Source organism: Diuraphis noxia, unplaced genomic scaffold (genome assembly GCF_037042655.1).
Source record: "Diuraphis noxia isolate RWA-SAM2 unplaced genomic scaffold, SU_Dnox_SAM2 contig0007, whole genome shotgun sequence".
Lineage (NCBI taxonomy): Eukaryota > Metazoa > Arthropoda > Insecta > Hemiptera > Aphididae > Diuraphis > Diuraphis noxia.
Window position 1 is genome coordinate 979,488 of NW_028301717.1, and position 21,447 is coordinate 1,000,934.

The following is a 21,447-nucleotide window of genomic DNA, read 5'->3' on the forward strand; positions in this document are numbered from 1 at the left end:
TTTCTCGGTATCGTTGTATCATCGTATTTTGTAAATTGTCAATTATAATAAAACCACATAAAACAATAACATATATCTTCCAAACCAACATGATTTTGAAATCGAAAATCTAGAAAATATAATTAATCAAATACCACGATCCTACATCCAAACCGGTGATTTTAACAGTCACAACACTCTATGGGGAAGCAAGCATATTGATATTAGAGGAAAAAAAATAGAAAAAATGCTTGACCATAACTATATCACACTACTAAACGACGGAAGCCCTACGCACTTCAATACCGCCAATGGATCCGTATCGGCCATAGACCTATCCTTTTCATCAGAAAATATATCAACCAATCTAGATTGGGTGGTGGAACAAGAACTATATAACCAAAGAGAAATGGAACTTAAAAAAACCTAATTGGGAATTATATAATAAAATAATGGCTTGAAATGGATAACAAATTAAATGAGATAAAAAGAACTATCGAAAAATGGAAAAATCCAATGTCGCTCAAAAGAAGAGAGGAAGTCATACTAAATCACCTCAGAATAGGCCATACGCATCACACTCATAGCCACCTTATGAAAAAAGAGCCACCAAAAATATGCCTTACATGTGGAATTACAACTACAATCGAACATATTATAACCGAATGCAGAGACACAAAAGAGGCAAGACAAAAATAGAACACACCGAAACACCTTCATGACGCCTTGGGTCCTGACGAAGAATCCATCCAAAATATAATTTTATTTTTAAAAGATATTGAATTGTACAATTTAATTTAAATTATCATTATCATGTAAAAACAAGCCAATGTTCACGTTACCAAGGCTTTTTCCTTATTAAACAAAAAAATAAAAATAAAATAAAATTATTTTAGGTAAGTGGTGTTAGCATAAGCTTAAGTTATCGACAGATTATGTCAGCAATCTGGTAAATGCTGTGCTGGGATCGGTTTATAATAGCGTTGATTGAATATCGTTTGGTTATTTTCAAACATACGCACATTAATAATTGAAATTGTGAGGAATCCTTATAGTTTTTCTACCTCAAGACGTATACAGCGTAAAAAAAACAGTTAATCCCAGATGACATTATAGTTTATTGATTAGCAAGTTCAGTGTCATACGTTTATGCCCAACTTATATATTTTACGGTTTTAACTTTTCTAAATGATTTTTATCAACACTATTCTATTTCGGTAAAAGTATTGGTAAGATTTTATAAACTTAAGAAACTATTAATATGTCTTGTAATTTATTGGTGGGGGAAAGGAAAGCTATTGAAATATTTTGGGAAGTTTCTAGATACTTCCCTGTCAGAATAAAGTTATAATTTCACGTGTTAGGCATTGTATTTTTAATATTCTTTTGGCATTTTTTCAAATTGTTTTCAATTGAATTTTTCTGTTTGGGAAAAAATATTACAAAGATTTTTTGAAATCATGAAATTTAAAAATATTTCATGAATAATAATAATAATAATAATTAATTAATTATTAATTTTTTTACAGATCTATATTTGAGCAGTACGTAATTATTTTTATTTTGTAAAATACCTCATGGTTTACCATATAGGTTAAAAACTACTACTCTTTTCAGAATAGTTGATCCGTAACCGTACACATGATTTAAGCACAGTTACCTTTTAGACTTAAATAGTTTAATACCTTGTATATTAATATTTGTTTATCAAAATTTGGTATTTTTTTCGATTATATTATTCTGTATCGGTAAAATTATAAGTAAGATTTTTCAAAATCAGAAAATTTAAAAGCATTTTATAATTAATCATTAACTATAATTATTATTTTATTTTTTAGGGCTGGATGAATTTAGTACGTAATCATTTTATTTTGTAAATATATTGACTTTATGATTTGTATTTTAACAATTATTTTAATTATGATAAATATTTGCGAGAATAAATTAAAATTTAAGAAAGAGCTAGATTTTTTTTGGAAATTTCTGAAGAAATTCTATGGAATATTCTTAATTCCAAAATTGTATTGGGAACTTTTTATAGGAAATTTTTAACTTCATCTTAATAAAGTTACCGTCTTGGAAAAAATACATCAAAATCCAGAAATTTAAAAATTATAATTATCATACAATAATAGAAACATTCAATATATTCATTATAAAATTAATTATAATCACTTTGTGCTGAGTTCAATTTTGTCTGGTTGTCTGCAAATTTTTTTTATATAAACTTTATGTATGTACAATTCAATGGCAGCGCCGGGCGTTTTATTATTTTATATGGATTTTTTGTGAGAGGTATAGGCACAGGCGGTACTACAGGAGTGGCAGAGTATGCTACCTGAGTATGTAACCTAACCTAACCTAACCGTACCTATAAGATACCTCGGGCCTACAAATATTAATGCTAAATGACTGCTATCAATTCTTGATTACCTAGTAATTAGTATAGTAGTATAGTTTGTTGTATGCTGGAACTGAGATAAGATTCTTATCTATCTCAGTGTATGCATAATGCAGCTTACTGCTGCAGCTTGCTGGTCACTGAATACTGATAAAGTAATTTGCGCAAAAAATAGAATAATATGTACCCATAGATAATATATTATCTATTTATGTACCACGATTTCATAGATAATAGTATCTTAAAGGAGCACACAACACAAAAAAAAAATTATTTAAATTATTTTTAAATATTAAATTATTGTATCTATATCTATATGAAATGATTTGGTAAAAATCTGATGCAAAAAAATCATTACTTTAAGAGATATTATAAAATGTTAAATAGCCGCTTCACGTCATTGGGTCCTACTCTTCTTAATCGCCAATCTTATACGTGTAAAAGTTACTCACTTCTCAAAACGATTTACCCAACTAAACATTTTATTTTTGAAAGTTAATTGACGTATAAATGTGTGGTTTTGTGTGTTTAAGACGACGCAAAAATCAGAATTTCTATATGACATTTAGTTTTTTAAATATTTAAAATCTTAAAAATGATATTTTTGGTAAACGGCACTCCATGGCGATTTAAATACGAAATAAAAATTAAAAAATTTCTCTTTTAAGAAACTTGATAGTAAATCATCAGACCTATGTACATTCAGTACACCGTTTGGCTATTTCAAATTTAATAGACTCCCTTTTGGAATATCAACAGCCCCCGAAATATTTATTAAGCTAAATCAAAATTATTTTGGGGATATAGATGATGAAAACATCATAATTTACTTTGACGATATATTAATTGCCACTACAGATGAAACATCTCATGACAGAGTATTAAAAACACTAGTGGACAGGGCTAAATCGCTAAACATTAAATTTAACAAAGATAAATTACAATGAAAAAAAAAAAACAGAAATAAAATATGCTGGCCATATTTTCAATGAACAAGAAGTTTCTCCTGACCCAATCCAAATAAAAGCTATAGTGAGTCTTAAGGAACCTACATCGATAATAGAATTACAGAGATTAGTAGGCATGTTCAACTACCTTAGAGAATTCATACCAAATATGTCCACAATTATCAGTTAGCTTTAAAAGAATTAAAGGAACTTGTAACAACATCACCAATACTAACACACTTTAATCCAGATAAAGAAATAACCATTCAATGTGATGCGTCAAAGGACGGTCTGGGATGCTGTCTTCTCCAGGACAAAAAACCTATAGCTTTTGCTTCACGCAGCATGTCAGAAACTGAAATATCGTATACACAAATCGAGAAAGAATTTCTTAGCTTAATATTTGCATGTAGGAAATTTCATTACTATATTTTTGGTCGCACAATAAATGCACTAACTGATCATAAGCCTTTAGTGTCAGTCATGTAAAAGGATGTAATAAAAATACCATCAAATCGCTTACAGAAAATGAGACTAAAACTATTAGAGTATGACTTTAGATTAAAATATCTGCCAAGAAAAAAAATGCATATAGCAGATTTATTATCTAGAGACTACATGCGAGAGAACCTTACAGAGGAATTTGATACTGGGGCTACGGTGCATTGTATAAATAGATTTTACAACAATAATGTTCTTAATATAAATACAGAATCTGAATTAGACCCAGTTCTTAATAAGATAATCGAGTACTATTACCAAGGTTGGCCAAATAGGAAACACATAGGTAAATCAGTGCAGCTATACTATAACTTAAGAAACGAAATAATTATTGAAAATGGAATAATATATGTTGCAGATAAAATAGTGATTCTTACCAAGCTAAGGTCCTTTATACTTAAACTGCTACATGAAAGCCATTTAGGATTAAATAAAACAAAATTAAGAGCAAAACAAATTATTTATTGGCTAGGAATGTTTAATGAAAATGAACAATTTATAAATAATTGCAATACTTGCAATAAATTTCAAAATTAAAATAAAAAAAGCCCTCTAATTCCTCGTGAAGTTCCAAATTACCCGTATGAAAAGGTAGGAGCAGATATTCTATCTTTTGAGGGTACAGACTATTTAGTTATAGTTGACTATTTTTCAAAATGGTTTGATTTAATTAAATTAAAATACAAGACTGCTAGTGAAATAATAAAAAAAAGTAAACAAATATTTAGTACACATGGTACACCAAATAGCCTACTAATATGTCTTGTATTTTATTGGTTGGGGGAGAGGAAAGCTATTGAAATATTTTGGGAAGTTTCTAGATACCTCCCTGTCAGAATAACGTCATAATTTCACGTGTTAGGCATTGTATTTTTAATATTCTTTTGGCATTTTTTCAAATTGTTTTCAATTGAATTTTTCTAGTTGGGAAAAAAATATTACAAAGATTTCTTGAAATCATGAAATTTAAAAATATTTCATGAATAATAATAATAATAATTATTATTATTATATTATTTTTTTTACAGAAACATTTAAGGACAGTACGTAATTATTTTTATTTTGTAAAATACCTCATGGTTTACCATATAGGTTAAAAACTACCACTCGTTTCAGAACAGTTGATCCGTAACCGTACACATGATTTAAGCACAGTTACCTTTTAGACTTAAATAGTTTAATACCTTGTATATTAATATTTGTTTATCAAAATTTGGTATTTTTTTCGATTTAATTTTTCTGTATCGGTAAAAATATAAGTAAGATTTTTCGAAATCAGAAAATTTAAAAGCATTTTATAATTAATCATTAACTATAATTATTATTTTATTTTTTAGATATAGATGTATTAGGTACGTAATCATTTTATTTTGTTGACTTTATGATTTGTATTTTAACAATTTTTTTAATTATGATAAATATTTGCGAGAATAAATTAAAATTTAAGAAAGAGCTAGATTTTTTTTGGAAATTTCTGAAGAAATTCTATGGAATATTCTTAATTCCAAAATTGTATTGGGAACTTTTTATAGGAAATTTTTAACTTCATCTTAATAAAGTTACCGTCTTGGAAAAAATACATCAAAATCCAGAAATTTAAAAATTATAATTATCATACAATAATAGAAACATTCAATATATTCATTATAAAATTAATTATAATCACTTTGTGCTGAGTTCAATTTTGTCTGGTTTTCTGCAAATTTACTTTTTATAAACTTTATGTATGTACAACTCAGTGGCAGTGCTAGGCGTGGGCGGTGTGGGCCATTGCCCACGGCCTCACTCACTCTTTAAAGGGCTTCGCGTTCTAAAGGGCTGTATAATTAACCATAGAGAAATATTGGAGAAGTTAACAAAATTTAAAAAAGGGCCTCTTTAAGTCTACTTCGCCCACATATAAATTTTACCTGACTCAGCCACTGGTACAAGTTTATAAGTTAGTGGTGGGGCATTCTAATATATACTATCAAAAATTCTAATACCAATTTATTTTTCAGTTCCAGAGATAAATCTAGTTGAAATTTACTGTTCTTCTAAGATTAAAAATGGTGCCAAAAAGTTTTTAGAGGAGTTATATAACATCTATTACTTTTCGAATTTCATTATTGATGATTTAAATACGTCAGTTATAAGTTTAGCACTACATTAATTCTTATCATATTGTTATGTTTTTGTTATCTCCTAACTTGGATGTATTGGAAACTTTTCGACTAACAAAAATTCACTATTTTACAAGTCAAATGCTATTTTCAATTGAAATGATATTATACCATAAATATGACTATGATTTTTTTCATGCAACGTGAGTTTTTAAAAAAGAAAATGCATTCATGCAGGGGGAGAGTAAAAACTTCTTTTATTATTATATTTTCTTTCATCTAATAATTATATTCGTATTTTAAGATATGTTTTTATTATCTTTATAATACTTCTAAACAATATAATATACCTATTAAAACAATTAACAAAATGGAAATATGTTTGAAAAAATATAAATATTTATTAATTTTCATGTTCTATGATGATATGGAGTGTATTGATTACTTTTTTAAGTTAAGCTTTTAATGGTCCTCGCGAGACATGTGAGTTTAATTCAAAGTAGGTACCTATTTCATACCTTTATTTATAAGAACTTAAAAATCCAAAAATGCATACTTCCAATGTTTATTCTCCAAAATGCTAAGCAATGACGATAGTCCAACGAAATAGTTCTACATTAGTGAATACCTTATCCACTTTAAATAAAATAATTAGTGACGGTTTGTTGCAGCGTTCGGGTTGGGGAACATAATATTATATTACGTCCGGCACCCTAGGACAAGTGACGTTGGCTCGTAAATACCGTCCGGGAAAGAGCATGGCCTAACCATGTGCGCTAAGGAGGATGGTAGGTACTGAAAAGATTAGACCTTTTAAGGCTCTCCGAACTGACGAGGACTACTCGCACAGCAGCTAGAGATTTATTAAACTTTCGACGGTCTTGAAGGTGATATTCGTGCGGTGTTACGGGCACTTTGCCAACACGACATTATGGGTACGATTGGCGCAGTGGCGTTGCGTGGAATCATCGACAGTGTAATCAGTTGAAAAAAATTGTACCCACCTATACCTATAATTTATTTTTACTATCCCTAAAAGCTGGAAATTTATCTTATGGGTTTTTACTTTACAAACATTATGTAACATTTTTTTCTTCTTCATCACACTCACATAAATTATGGTAAAATTATTGTTTATAAAATCATTATCAGTAGGTAGTGGTGAATGCAATAATTTAAAATGTATTTTTTTTTTTTTATTTAACAAAGAATATTTACAATCTATGATACAAGGCATAATAAGCAAATTAAAATACACACTACACATAAAAATGTTTACAACCTGAACACATGAGGAGGGAGGCCATCCAGTGATAGAACCCTGCAACGTTATTTTATTTATTTATTAATTATTAACTTAACATAAATTAAATTAAAACTAAATGGTTTGAACCACCAATCATTTAATAAATGACGATACCATTTTCTCTTTAGACGGCGTGGGGGATTACTAGGAAGCGAGTTGGAAGCATATTCAGCGATTAAAGCGTTAGAGTGAGACTGTAATTATCATTAAGAGTGAAATTTTTTATTATGTTTTGTGGCTAGTTGGTTTACTGTTTCTATTTTAAAGTAATTTTGAAGCGTGAAATTTGATACGTACCAAGCCACCAAGGCGCAGAAAAGATAATTCGGAGAGTGATAGATTGTAAGGCTTGGAGGGTACGTATTTGAGATGGTTTAGCGCATCCCCAGATTTGGATTGCATAATCCCAGACAGACCGTTAATAAGGATTTGTAGATGATCATTTTTGTGGGGAAGGGTAATTTTGATTTCAGAATTGAGCAAAGTGGAATCGACTATTGAAAATTTTTCTTTTTTACTTGATATGAGAACCCCAGGTCAATCTTTTGTCAATTAGGACGCCGAGCTATTTTGCTTTTGAGGATATTGGGATTGGTATTCCTTGAAAATAGAGGGGAAGGGTATGGACTTTTTTAGTGGAAATGGGACATAAATTGATTTGTCAGGATTAATTTTGATTTTCCAGTTGGATGACCATTTGTCTATTAAATCTAAATGTGATGGTAACAAATGTACAGTTTCTACAGGATCATTACCAGGTGAGAGAATTGCTGTGTCATCACTTTGTCAGCATAGGTGGCCATAACAGTGTATTTGGGTTTTTAGGAATATCAGCCGTGTAAACATTAAATAAATCGGTAAAAAGGTCACTTCCTTGAAGAACTCCTGCTTTAATTGGGTAGAATGGCGATACATAGTTACCATACCTGACTATGTAAGTACGGTTTTCTAAATATGAACAAATTATCAAAAAATACGGAGCAGGTAAGAACATTTTGAGTTTAAAGAGTAGACCAGAGTGCCATACCTGGTCAAACGCCTGGGAATTTAAAATTTAAATATTATAAAAAAAATAATTTGTTCTGAGTGGTGTGTCACGTAAACGACGTCGGTTTTATAAGGTGTACGACGCATAAATTGATGACCGCGGTAATACTCGTTCAATTTTGTGGCTCTATATTCACGGTGATTTTCGAGCGTTGGCTCCTTCCATAATGTCATTGGATAAACCGAAGACAATACAGGTATACTGTTGGTCTTAAAGTTACTGGATCGTCATGTAGCGGTTAGTCTGCGATTCGTTCCGTTAAGTCGGCTTCGTCCTGTGGTGGTCGGTCGTCGATTTGTTTTCTCCGGAATCGCTGGTTCTACTACAATGTTCAGTCCTTCGTTCCTTCAGCTGGTGCGTTGTTGATGGTTTGAAGGATGATTGAAAACTGATAATTTATCTTTTACTTTTCTTTGCTTTACTTGTGTGACTGCCTCGGACGAAGAGGCATATAGACATTACAAACATAAACAATATTATGTTAAATGAACCTGTAAGGAATACCTAAGGCATATAACGTCACTAGCCAATCTTTAAATTATGTAACTCATCTTTATTTATAATATAAATATTTTTTCTAGTTATTGTATTTATAAATGTTTATGCACTGTTCTATTGTTTCAACTGTTTAAAGGGCCCAGCCCGTGAAATGTTGATAAATAAATAAATAAAAAGATATTAAGAACATCTGTCAGTATTAATATTGTGAGATTTCGGTCTTTTTAGGGACTTACTTTCCACCCATGTGAAGGGGAACACTGACCACATGACCTATAAACCGCACCGCGTTTTGGCTCGAGAGTCAGGTCGATGGAATTTATAGGTTTTGTACACGCAGTGGTTAATGAAAACCAAAGATTTATTATAAAAGGGAAAAAATATTTTAAATAATAAAATTAGAATTTTAAAGGTAGTTATACGATTTATTTTACACGAGGCACTAAATTTGCATAGCAAATAATACAAAAAAATTAATAATATCAACAGGCACATGGCAAATACATTCAAAATATAATATAAAATCTTGTACGTGGCAAGGTGCACCAAACAGGGAAATAAATTAATAATATAAATTTGGCACATGGCAAGTGCATAAGAAATATAATCAGATAAATACAATAAATATAAAATGGATAATATTTCGGCACATGGCAAGTGTATAAGGAAGGAAATAAAAATGAATATTAACGCTACGCCTCCGACGAACGGTTACCGAGCACATATGTGAGATTTATAATATCTCATTATGACATATCTATAACATATTATTTGTAATAAAGGAAACGACCCACGGCTCCGCAGGACCACCGAGGTCCGGGGCACCTCTGATGAAAATCTGAGTATATAAAAAAGAAACTAAGGTGATACATAATCAAAATGAAAAAAGGGGAATGTGGGGGAAAAATAATACTTGACGACGACTGTTTGTACTGAGTTGATGTTTGAGATTGATTCGTCCGCCACGGGCCAATGACGTCACATCAGCCCATCATAGTGGTATTCCGCCGATGGTGCAAACAAAAAATAATAATTGTACATCTGGGAGACGTTTTTCGAAAGTCCAACGGTGTCGAGCAGAAGAAAAAAAAACAAGCACAAAAAAGATCTATCCTCGATGGTGGCGAAAAACAGACAGCTCGGCAGTAGATGTCGGTAGATGGTCGTAGGCCGTTCCGGCGTCTTGATGTTCTTGGGTAGAGAGGTGGTCAGTGTCGTCGCGTCGGGAACTTTCGTATAATATATAGTGGGGAAACAGGTTGCCCTGTCCGTATGCGCAAGCGGCTGCGACCGCGACGCCCGACAGCAATGGCGGAGCGCCCGCTGCGACATCGACGCGATGGTCATTGCATGTGGGGGAGGTCAGGGACTAGTATTACATAACAGTGTTTTTGTCATTATAATATTTAATGAGCGCATGCATATTAATTGAGATTATGGAAATACTATGAGTTATATAATAAAAGGACGTGGACATATCATAAGATTATAATAATGATACTATGTAATATTCTAATACAAAAGTCTCAAAATTCTGTGACGTTACAATATTTTATTATTTTCCTTCAAACTATTTATTATGATGTACATATTATTACATTATAATCAATAATAATTTAAAGTCACCTATTTTAACATTACAATTATTCCTGGTCGTACAAGTATTTAATTTTGTAGAAATTTAGGTTCCTGTTTATTCTAAAGTAAATTGACTATTAGTTTATTACATGAAAATAATATAATTTATGTGTAATTGTTTTTCAATTGAAAGTAATACTAAATAATAAAAGAAGTTAAATAAAAAATGAATACTAATATTGAATCATCTTCAATTTTTAGTATCTCGTATTGCATTAATGTTTTGATTGGTATTTGGTTCAAGTAGAAGATAGCTTATACTTTAAGGCGATAAAAGCACATACTTTCAATACAATATAAATAATAGCGATAAAGCTAATATTTATCCAGTACAAATTCTCACCCATATCAATTTTTTTTAGCATAACTTGTAACGTGACTAAATTATCCCCGGGTACAGATTAAAGCCGGTATATATTATGGGTCGGATATATGATATAATAATGTTACGATGATATGTGCCACAATGTAAAGTCCAGAGAGATAAGGCGTACCCAGACCCGATCGCGCACACGCACGATAATAGAAAAATAAATATGTCATAACGCACTCTTATTATATATATATACACCTGAAAGTCCACCACCACGGTACTGCGTTGCTGCCGATCAGTCAGTCGCCGTGTTTCGCACGGGTGCCACCCATATTATAGTTAAAGAAATATACCGATAATAAATGTGTATCCTGTATTTTTAAATTACCATGTTTGTTATATGATCAAAATCCACGTTTCTCCGACCTAACCAGTCTCGGATCCGTGGTGGTCGGTACCATATTAATGTCCGATCGTAAGGGAAACCTTACAAAATGGCGACCGTGACAGGACCCGAGTGGTTCTATAATATATAAATATTAAATTTTAATTTAAAAAAAAAAAAAAAAACTGTTTTGTATAATTCTGTATTCTTGTGACATTATGAAATTGCGTAATGTCATAATTCATATTATATAAAAATATATATGTTCAAATATTATATGTATATGTTGAGGCCAATTGAAGGTACTGTACTGTTGTGTGTGTGTGCGATACGTGGATGCTGGTGACGTGTGAAGCAGTGATCGGTGATCCCAATATACAAGGAGCCAGTGAGCCAACGTCATGTCTCGGATTTTATGGTAAATGTTTAAATTGTTTTGTGTTATATTATATATTACGATCCATTTACCGAGCGTTCAGTAGTTTCCCAAGATATATTCCCCGCCCAGCAGTCAAATTACCCTATTAATATAATATATATTATACATACAGTATTTCAGTTAGCTACTTCGTGTTAAAATATAGGCATTAAGTTTAAAAAAAGATATATAATTAAAAAAAAAAAAAAAAAATTGATTAATATTAGGTATTCGGTTAATAATAATATTAGATATTTCCGCTATGGTCAATCGCCCTATTGATGTGTCGCTATTGTTGTTGTTGTTTATATTAATAAACACTGTTGTATTGTCCGCTCTTATAGTCCAACACCCGGTGTGAATAGGTCTTGGCCGACGTTATTCAAACTAGTTCAAACCAATATAATCTATATTCATTTTAATATCAGTGATCATTCCACTCTCTAACCCTGGGTTAGAATAATAATTAAACACAGGAAATTTAAATAACCACCCAGTGTTATATAATATTTATATATCTAGTTAGTATTTGTAAGAATTCATTGTAATATATCAGTATTGGTGGGTTTAGTATAATTGCGCCGTCGGAGTGGTTACAGTCCAAACTCTAAAGTGCGTGAGAGAATGTATCATTATAATCCCCACAGTACTAAAATCATTGTATTTCACTAGGATTGTTTTATTTATTAAGTGTTCAATTACTTAATTGACGCTATACTTCTCGAGTACGTATCATCTGTTCACCTCATTGTTGTTGTTCACCTAATCAATTATAAATTATAATACTCGGTAATTCATGATGATCGACTGAAAGGACCTTAAACCTATACGTGTCTCAAAATAAACATAAAAATAAAAAACCTTTACTGCGACGAAGCAGTCTAATTCGATGCAAAGCGCCGGCAAATGCGATACTCGCCCCCCGGAACGATACAACCCCTCCCAACCATATAAAATCAATCTGCCCGCCTCCGATTTCGATATCACGATGTCCGAGGACGGGGACCAGCTTGGACAGTTGACGCCGTCCCCGGTCAATCTGACACAAGTTCTGGACGATCAGGATTACTTCCAACGGATGTTTGATCAGGTCCAGGCTCAAAATGAAGCGATTCGAAATCAAAGCGAAGAGTCAAATAGGAAATTTGATTTAATCCACGATTCCATCGAACGAACATGTAGTGCACTCAACGAAAAACTTGAACAGAACCGGATCGATTTAATTACGGACTTTAGAACCAGCCTTGCTGAGATCAATGAAAAATTCGAGGACAATCGTATAGAAATTAATGATAGGTTCGACCACCAACAGAGTATATTAAATAAGTTAGACTCAAAACTTGACAAGAATATTGAGGAATTACGTGCAGATCTAAGTTTCGCCAGTGTACAATGTCAATCCGACCAACAGAAACTTCGTACTGAGTGTAAGCAATATACTGATCGTCATATAGCGAATTATAAACGTGAAACAAAGGGAAAACTGTCAAGCATAACGGAACGAGTATGTCTAGTCGAGGGACAGGCAGCACGTCTTGCTGCGGTGGAAAATGCAATCCAAACAATCCAAACACACGGGACTACGTCAAGTGTTCCACGCATGTCAACATTCGGTCCAGCGCTCATAAACGATAATGTGAATACATTTTCACGACCTGAACGTAGCAATGTATTTTCGTCGACGGTAGTTCACAATACCTCAGTACCTATAACAACCACTAGCACAATGAACAATAACAGTAACAGCTCTTATCGTTTTGGTATACCAGGTACGATGACGTCTCAAGAGTTTTCCAGGATACCTCAGCCCTATAATTTTAACCAAAGTTTCGCGAGTCATACAGAAAAAATAAAGGATGTCGTCCCGGAATTTAACGGTAATATTGATCCGATACACCCCGAAGAATTTCTTGAAAAACTGAACAATTATTTTCAAAACCAAATGTTTACCGACCTAACAAAAATTAACGCCGCATGCAGTAGACTCAGTGATAGAGCCAAAAAGTGGTCGTACACCCTAGGCTCCATAGTCCTGTTTAACCATTTTGTTGAACGTTTTCGACGACATTTTTGGTGTCCGATGAAACAAGAAAAAGTACGTAATGAATTCTACCGCCCACATTATCACCAAGATACATCGAATCTACAAGAATATACCATTGATTGGATCAACAAAGTTCGGTATTTACACCCTCCTATTCCAGAAACGGAGAAGATTGAAAGACTACTATCGCATTATCCTCGATCAATTTCCAACACAATTCGTAATCTTCGACTACAAACAGTGGATGAGTTAATTAATGAAATCAGTTATTATGAGTATACTCTCAAGCCGACGAATAGCAATCAAAATAATCAACACACTATCAATAGTGCGACAAATCGTGATGATAATGAGGTCAATAGTGCTAACAATTCATCTCAAGATAACGGTAACATAAATGAAAATTCTCGATATCACGGTCGTAATTTTAATTCTAACTATCAATCCAACAGCCGTAATAATAACAATAGAAACTACAATTATCGTTCTAATTACCAAAATTCAAACCGCCACGAAAATAGTAACGGTACTGCCCCACCAACGACAAATGTGAGCCGTGGAATAACCGATAACCAGGGAAACGGACCCGACCAGGGAAACGCGAGCGGACGGGCTTCGTAAGGACCGAGGTCACGTCCCCTCTACAGTCCTCATACCATAAATATACTAACTCATCCATTAACAGAAAATCTACCTCAACCCGAAAAACCGTCGTTTATTCCGGAAATGTACATTAAAATTTTTAATCACGAATACGCTGCCTTATTAGACACCGGTGCGTCAGTTTCAGCCATGTCTGAAATTTTCTTTAAGTCTCTACAAAAAAATTTTCCAAAACAGAACCTACCTATGTTACCAATTACTGGCATCACTGTTTCAACCGCCCTCCTAGGTAAGAATAAGAAAATCCATACTCAGACCTTTTTGGAAATTGACGTGCACGATATTAAATCAAATGCGATATTTTTAATTGATCCTAGTCTATCGACGCAACTTATTCTTGGGAAACGATTGGTTAACCGATAACAAAATTATAATTAATTACAATGATAAAATGATCTCCTCTCCGTTTTGGGATGATAGTCCAAACGTAATTATTAAATCCGATAACATTAATCCTCGTATCGACACCATATTAGATAATATGTCTCTTAACGACGAATATAATCACGTTGATAACGAAACCAGTGTATCGTACCCATTAGAATACAAAGGTGACACCGGCCTATTACCGATAAACCATCAAAATGCCATTAGTAGTAATCAAATGACCGGTAGCATGTTAGACACCGCTGAACAACAACAATTAGACCAATTAGTGGCTGCTTATCAAGAAGTATTTCAAGACCGGCCGTCCTGGGTGGCATAATTACTTCTCGTATCAATTTAAGGTCATTGACCACAAGCCATTCCGATTAAAACCATATCCCGTCCCATTTGCACGGCGTCCCGCGATACAACGCGAACTAAATCGAATGTTGGACTGGGGGGTGATTGAGCGGTCTGAGGCAGCGTATAACAATCCAATTTTGAGTGTTCAAAAAGCCAATGGGTCGATACGTCTCTGTCTCGATGCGCGTAAATTGAACACGGTGATTGAACCTATACGTGACTCATCCCCACCTATAGATGAGATACTCGCAAAAATTCATTGACAAAAAGTACTTCACTACTCTCGATTTTATTTCGGGATATTGGCAGATACCTTTGGACCCAGATGTCCGGAAATACACCAGCTTCTTGTACGACGGTCGCTCATACCAGTTCTGCGTGGTACCGTTTGGGTTAAATGTTTCAAACGCAGCGTTTGGTAAAGGACTTGAGATGGCATTATCTCCTATGGCCCCTGAATATATTAGTTCGGTTGTAACGTTCGAAATTATATATCAGTACAGTGCTGGCCAAGTTATAATGTTCCCTCCTGTAGATCAGTGTCGAGACGATAACACCGCCGCACTACATCGGTAGCCTCCCACCGCCGCGTCGACGGGGAACAATACTCGATGCGAGAGCAAAGGTTGCAATTAAATAAACTAATGAATATTGGCCAATGTTTTTTTCTCTCCTCTTCACTTTTTCGTGTCACCGTTTCCAACGCGCACACACGCGGAATCAGTTCCGCGTAAATTTACCGTATAAAGTAATATACACCACAATATGGAGTAAATTATCCAGATCATTTCTGGTACGCCCTGGGGCGTGTGTATCCAAGATGGGTCGGAGTACGTGAGTACAAAAAATTGAAAATAAATATTAAACTCAAGAATAATAAAAATATATTATCACACCTTGGCCGGTATTCATTATTATCATGCATGTATTTTTATTTAAATATTATATTATATTATTCTCTATTACTACCATTGTAATGTATATATTATGTGTGGTAGCCCGAGGCGTACCGCAACCGTAGAATATGGTACATAAGTAAAATAAAAATAATAAAAATAAAAAATAAAATAAAAATAAAAATAATATATATAAGTAACTAATAATAATCAATTACTTATACTTATGCCGTGGTCGGACGCCCGTGGTATGGCCGATACACTATTATTATTTTTATTCCTTTGCATGATGTGTCAAGTCACAGTCGATGACATTAATTAATGTATTTATTAGTAATTTACTAATATTGTTTTATTATCTTTTATTGCTTAACTTATTTTTTCACAAACAAAGTTTTTATGCCGCAAGGCTTTTCTTTGTTTATAAATTCATATTATCACTTTACTCTTGAAATATACGTAACGATCATATAGAACAAAATTGTGTTATACATTACATTATTATAAAAAAAAAGAAAGAAATCCAGAGTACTCTGACTTCGGTCTCGGGCTCTGGTTGGCGACCTTATATATATATATATATATACAACTGGTTGTCACATAACACCACATAGAACTGACCATTCAAATATATAAATATGTGAGATGTTATAGATGGCGACCTTGCCAGGATGGTAGCGTTACCGGTACATGCGTTATGAATACCTATTATTATATATTGCATGCATGTACGGAAATGTGGCGAGTGTGGTGGACAGCGGCACAATGTATTATATTGTCATAGATCTGCTATTCCGTATACTTATAATAGTACATACCAGCATGACAGTGAAATTTTGTCTGTCCGACCGTAGTGAAAATATCGGCCAACAATAAGGTGTAGATAATATATATATATATATTGTAGGGAAAACTCCCAAAGAACCGGTACTGTCTGCGTGTATTTTCAGAAATTCTACAGTGACACGAAAAATGTCTATGTTGAACCTTAGTCGTCGTCGTTTGCTGTTCGTCGATGGTGCGGTGGAGGGAGGCGTCGTGTAGCGGTGCCGTGGGACCGATTGTCATCGTCGTCGTACCGTCTGCCGTTGGGTCCAAGTGCGTCGCCGTCGTCCGTCGTCACTGCAGGTGTTATCATCCCACTGACCAGAGTTCCCCGGCGAATAGTACATAGGTTAATTTTAAGCACTGTATGGTATGTAAGCGTCGGTGTGTGTGCCTGTAAATGAATATATCTAATGCTCTTTATCAGGTACGTGTTTGGTGACCTACATTAAGTTTATTTTCTACCACCGATTCGACAGTCAATATTGTAATCTTTTACGTCAACACCTCGGTGCGATCATTCCGGCCCCGCCGTGTGACCGTTCCCTTTGTGTGGTCAATAGATCTAACAATCTATAGATTTGTGGATACGTGTTTTTGTGATTGTTTTCTTCTCTGGTTTGGTCCGTGTTCACCATTGGGATATCTGTATCACAAATCTATATATATATATATATATATATATTATTATTAATTTTTGTTTTTTCTGTCGAATTCGTTGGTAGAATAAGGTTATATAGCCAGTTAGACCCGCGCACACATTGACGTATAGTTCGTAAGTTGGATATATATATATATATTGTAAACCATGGATACGTTGGTCACGCATCGACCATATATTAGGTTTTCGCACACCTGTGCTACCGTTCGTTCCGTGAAGGACACAGAGGTCAATATAATGCACCTACCATCGATGAAGTAGCTGTATTATTAGTTAATGAAGATAAAGGTCCCAGAGATATAGTTCTGCACGGTCGGAGTGGACAATTGAGTCGAGTTTCCGAATTGAATAGATCTTATGATGCATTGCAATATCCATTGATGTATACTATACTCTATTCGCCGTAAGTTGACCCACTTGCGCGCATGCATACTGAGCCGCCGAAACGTTCAGACCCCCCATGTCGGAGACAGGTGGTTTGTGATTGGTCAGTGGTGTTCGGCAATCGGCGGTGTTCGTCGTAGTAGTCAGCTGCCGCCGTGCATACAGAATGTTATACAAAATAATTTATACGAATTATAGCAATATAATAGCGCGCGTTCGCGGAGATAGTGTCGATACGTCGTGAAGATAATCAAATCACTACGTATACGCCAGGTGTGGTGGTAACGATCAACACTAGCGCTCCGAAGACGCGGTGGCCTGCGCAGCTACGACCGGTTTTCGTCGAGCAAGTGGGTCAACTTACGGCGAATAGAGTATAGAGGCGAAGACGGTTATCACATTAATATATTACAGGAAAATAACCAAAATCGAACCAAAACTGTATCCTGCATGCAATTTTATTCTTATAGGTTTATGGTTAGAGAAACAAGTCTAAATCATCTACATTATTACAAAACATTATTCAGCCAATTCGCCGTAGATATGATGGCAAAATTGATTTCTGAAACACTACACTTTATTCGTAACCATCAAAAACAACTACGTGCGGATAATTATGTTCAACTCCGAGATGCTGTTAACAATGATGCAAATATTAATGCTAATAACGTTGGGCAACAAGTAATTCTTCCTTCCTCTTTTACTGGCTCCCCACGTTACATGCATGAAAAAAATCAGGATGCCATGACTTATGTTCGTAAATTTGGCCGTCCAGATTTATTTATTACTTTTACATGCAACCCGGAATGGCCGGAAATAAAAAATGAATTATTTCAAGATCAAAAGTCGTTTGATAGACACGATATAATCTCTAGAGTTTTTCATCTCAAACTAAAAAAGTTTATGCATGTATTAAAAAATAAATATATTTTCGGAGATGTAAATTGTTATGTTTACAGTGTTGAATGGCAAAAACGAGGTTTGCCACACTGCCACATTCTTTTGTGGTTACAAACGAAAATTCAGCCAGATGAAATTGATAAAATTATTTCTGCCGAGATACCAAACAAAGACAGAGATCCTATACTTTATGAAATAGTTTGCAAGAATATGATTCATGGCCCATGCGGCGAGTTAAATATTAGATTGCCATGTATGAATATTGGAAAATGTAGTAAGAAATACCCTCACAAATTGGTCAAGGATACTCAAACTGGAGATGATGGTTATCCGACTTACCGACGGAGATCACCAGATGATGGAGGTTATACTGCAATATTAAAAGTTCGTGGTAAAACAGAAATCGTGGTTGACAACCGTTGGGTTGTACCGTATTGTCCAGTGCTATCTAGGTGCTTTAATGCGCATATTAACGTAGAATACTGTCATACGGTTAAAGCGATAAAATACATATGTAAATATATTAATAAAGGATCAGATAGAGCTACTTTTTCTGTTAATCGTGAAAACGATGAGATAACAAATTTTTTGAATGGTCGATACATATGTACATCTGAAGCGTTTTGGAGAATTTTCAATTTTGAAATCCATGATAGAGATCCGACAGTTCAGCACTTGGCTGTTCATCTAGAAAATGGACAGCGTGTTTTCTTTAATGATAATAATCTTCATCAAGTTATTGAAAATCCAAGAAAAACGACACTAACTGCATTTTTTTAACTGTGTTCACATGATGATTTTGCGAAAACACTGTTCTATCATGAAGTTCCTTCTTATTACACCTGGGATAATAGCAGAGGCTGGTTAAAGAGAAGACGGGGAAAAGATGTTCCAGGTTGGTCAGGAATAAAAATGGACACTGCCATTGGTAGAATTTACACGATTCACCCAAATCAAAGTGAGTGCTTCCATTTAAGATTGTTACTAAATTATGTACAAGGTCCTACTTCATTTGAAAGCTTGAAGGCCTTTGATGGAGTCATTCACGCGACTTTTAAAGCTTCCTGTTTTGCTCTTGGGCTTTTAGAAAATGACGAGCAATGGAAAAATACTCTAGCGGAGGCAACTCTTTCAGAAAGTCCTTCAAAATTAAGAGAATTATTCGCAATAATCATAGTTTTCTGCCAACCGTCTGAACCTCAATCTTTGTGGGAACAGTTCAGAAATGATTTTTGTGAAGATATTCTTCTTACAGAGCGCACTCGATTAAATGACTTGCAATTTACTTTTTCTGATGAAATATTTAATAAAGGTTTGATTGAAATAGAAGATAAAGTTGTTTTTCTGTCTGAAAAATATTTAACTGAATTTGGAATGAACTCACCTGTTCGAAATGAAAATGCATCTGATCTTTTTGAATTCTCAATTTTGCGTTCTTACGATAATAACCGATTACAAGAATTTGTAGAAATCAATTTACCAAAATTAGTAAATGATCAAAAATATGCTTTTAATGTTATTACAGAAAGCGTAATGAATCATCAAGGAAGAGTTTTTTTTTTAGATGCTCCGGGCGGTACAGGAAAAACATTCCTAATTAATTTGTTGTTGGCTCAAATTAGATCCTCAGGTAAAGTTGCATTAGCAGTAGCTTCATCTGGTATAGCAGCAACTCTCCTTAGTGGCGGCAGAACTGCTCACTCGACTTTCAAGTTACCGTTAAATGTATTATTTGATACAGAATACGTTTGTCCGATTCGTAAAAATGGCCCTCATGGAAAAATTCTTCAAAAAACCTCATTCGTTGTGTGGGATGAGTGTACAATGAGTCACAGATCACATATCGAAGCAATTGATCGAACATTAAAAGATCTTAGGTGTAATAATAAGTTTATGGGTGGCATAACATTCGTTTTCGCTGGTGATTTCCGTCAAACCTTACCAGTAATCCCTAAAGGTACTCGATCTGATGTCGTTAATGCTTGCTTAAAATCTTCCCATATATGGAACTATGTTGAAAAACTTTATTTGCGAACAAACATGAGAGTTTATTTATGCGGAGGGGACGATATTTTTCCAGCACAGTTGTTGAAAATTGGAAATGGAACTTTAGAAAATGAAAATGGTTACATTTCTGTCAATCACACGATTGGACGGGTGGTCAATAACGTGTTAGAGTTGATTTCTACAGTTTATCCAGACATTTTTAATCTGTCCAATAAATCAGATCAGTGGTTATGTGAAAGAGCTATAATCTCTCCAAGAAATGTAACAGCAGAAGAAATTAATGATATCATCCTTCTAAAATTCGATGGACACTCACGTGAATATCTATCTATTGATACAGTTACATCAACAGATGATGCTATTCATTATCCACAAGAATTTCTCAATTCTCTTTCTCCTTCGGGATTTCCTCCTCATAAACTAAAATTAAAAATTGGTGCTCCAATTACATTATTACGTAATCTTCAACCACCGAACTTATGTAACGGTACAAGATTACAAATAAAATCGTTGCAAAATAATATTATAGAAGCCGTAATTCTTACAGGGCCAGCGAAAGGAGAAATTGCATTTATTCCAAGAATTCCCATGATTCCCTCTGACTTGCCGTTTTCTTTCAAACGGCTTCAATTCCCGGTTAAAGTTTCTTTTGCCATTACCATAAACAAAGCACAAGGTCAAACATCCAAGTACGTTGGCGTAGATCTTCGTACAGAGTGCTTTTCACATGGGCAATTATACGTGGCATTTTCTCGAACTGGAGACCCGAATCATCTTATGATTTTAATTTCAACAGGAAATA

At 34.0% G+C, this 21,447-nt stretch overlaps 1 long non-coding RNA gene and 1 pseudogene across 1 annotated transcript in view; one reads left to right on the forward strand and one right to left on the reverse strand.

Annotated features, from left to right (window-relative positions):
• Nucleotides 1–6,358, forward strand: part of LOC149054353 (uncharacterized) — a 40,894-nt gene extending 34,536 nt beyond the window's left edge. The window contains exons 5-8 of the long non-coding RNA XR_016192280.1: nucleotides 1,509–1,523; nucleotides 1,818–1,832; nucleotides 4,857–5,180; nucleotides 5,829–6,358. This is a non-coding gene — a long non-coding RNA (uncharacterized LOC149054353). The remainder of the gene's footprint in view (nucleotides 1–1,508; nucleotides 1,524–1,817; nucleotides 1,833–4,856; nucleotides 5,181–5,828) is intronic.
• Nucleotides 6,359–10,659: 4,301 nt separating this feature from the next.
• The window catches only part of LOC149054356 (ATP-binding cassette sub-family G member 1-like), a 46,910-nt pseudogene continuing 36,122 nt past the window's right edge, over nucleotides 10,660–21,447 (reverse strand).